The sequence below is a fragment of the Morone saxatilis genome, unplaced genomic scaffold, assembly GCF_004916995.1.
Source record: "Morone saxatilis isolate NCDOM2014 unplaced genomic scaffold, NCSU_SB_2.0 Contig5, whole genome shotgun sequence".
Lineage (NCBI taxonomy): Eukaryota > Metazoa > Chordata > Actinopteri > Moronidae > Morone > Morone saxatilis.
Window position 1 is genome coordinate 21,712,009 of NW_023340095.1, and position 2,134 is coordinate 21,714,142.

The window sequence follows — 2,134 nt, forward strand, 5'->3', positions numbered from 1 at the left end:
AATATCACTGGACAATATTAAAATGAAATATGATGTACATGATCATTTAGATCCTCATACTGCATTATTTTCTTAATTAAAAATGGACACCATTTACCAGACATATCATCTACATAATCTCCTCTAATTGCTTTGTCTTAGTATGCAATGGACTTCGTAATACTCGCAGCCCTGGGAGATGCAGAATGAAGCTTTGCTTTGAATGCGTTATCGATGGTAGGCTGGCTTACAGATGCGTTAGCATTAGCGTCGTCGTTGGCTGTCCTCACGGCCAGATCCGGATGATGACGGACAGGTGGCTGTGTATGTCTGTTGTGTTGCCCGTGTACTTGACCTTCACGAGACATTGTTTGCAGATCGTGAACTCTTTGTCAAGCGTTGTTCCATTATAAGAATTGTAAAAGCCGAAGACGGCCCAGACGCCACATCTTTTACGTGTTTTTCCCCGCCTTGCGCCATTCCCTCTTCTTTTTGTTTGTTTTTTCTTCTTCTTCTTCTCTATCGCAGTAGACTCCACCCACTCTCATTCATGCTAAGCGCCATCACTTGGAGGCGTGTAGTAGTGACGCTGTAAATCAAAATTGTAGCAGGCTTTTGTGAGAGAATCTGTTTAGAGCGGCTGTATGTTTATTGTTTAAATATTAATATTTGGCGCCACTGTATCGATAACGTCCCGCAAGACGAAATATCGCGATATATCTTAGTATCGATATTTTGGCACACCCCTAGCGCAGAGCATCTTTGACCTCAAGATGTGCCCTTTCCTGCTGCAGTGCTTGCAGGTCTTGCAGGTCTGGCAGGTGGTGTAGACCTTGGCATGGAAAAGGAACAGGTCAAACTGCACAAAATCATCTGGAGAGTGGCTACGGTGTCCCCATACAGGCTTAGGAACATCTACAGAGGTGCTGAGGCTTCCTCGAACTGCTGAGCTCCTTTGGGGGCGAGACATGACAGAGCCTTGCAGTCCCGCTTGTAGCTGACCCAGGCATTTGTGAGGCTGACATCAATTGCATATGCAAACAGCCACATGTACCACCTCTTGGATTTCATGGGGCTACGGTAGAGATAGACCCGCATGTCACTCTTGTCAATTCCCCCTCTATTGGAATTATAGCAGGGCAGCTCATTTCCACCTTCTGCTTGGTCTCACTGCAGTACCGGTGGACTGAGGACGTGGGCTCCACTCCAATGTCTGTTGACAGCAGACTACCTGAGGGCCAGGACCCCATCATCACTGGTGACGTAGCTGCAGGTACCCCGAGGAACAGCCTTCTTCTCCATCTCCTTGATGGACTTGAGTAGAGGCTTCCCTATTCTGCTATCCCTGGCTGTCCCTGTATACCTGTAGTTCTTGTCCTTGAGGTAGCGCACTAACTCCAGCCTGGTGAAGAAGTTGTCTGCAGCTGCGGCTGTGGTGGTAGAGGTGGACATAGTGCTGACCAGGATGGAGACTGTCTGTTTGGTGGCACTCAAGGCTTCTTGTTCAGGTGTTAGAGGGATACCATGAGCCTCCAACGAAGTCTTCCCCTGATATAATTCCCCTGAAAATAGCATTATAAGTAATGCTGGTACCACTTATTTTATGGTCATGATTTGATCAGAATTTTTTTTTTTTAGCAGTAGTAAGGCTCACAGTAAAAAAAAAAAAACAAAGCCATGTATTCTAATAAAAACTGTCATAAGGTCATGAACCTGACCTAAATCACACATATTATTAGCTTGAAAATATATAGAAAAGGATTACATTTTTCACTGGACCACTGTATAATGTTATATAATCCTGTGGCAACATACAATGCACTATTGAGTACTGTTGTGTTAAATTATAATGTGTTATTGGTGCAGAAATACTCTAAGCATGGCTTACTAGACATATTGGGCGTATGTTTATAAATAGACTTGCCAGCGCTTGTTCTAGTGTAACGTGAGCAGGCGTATGATCAAATATGGGGTGTTTTTCACACATTACTTTCTAGAAATCCTACACAAACGACACCTATGTCAACATTTAGCACAACTACTCAACAGCATCCAGTTTCATCCACTTACCATGGTTAGCTTTGATACTAGGACCGTGAGTATGGGATCCAATAGAGGCTCAAAATGGCATTTCTTGACTTCTGGATAGACAAGG

General features: G+C 44.2%; 1 protein-coding gene across 2 annotated transcripts in view; it reads left to right on the forward strand.

Annotated features, from left to right (window-relative positions):
• rnf17 (ring finger protein 17) overlaps positions 1 to 2,134 on the forward strand; it is a 25,305-nt gene that overhangs the window by 1,137 nt on the left and 22,034 nt on the right. The gene's annotated exons all lie outside the window — the stretch shown is intronic.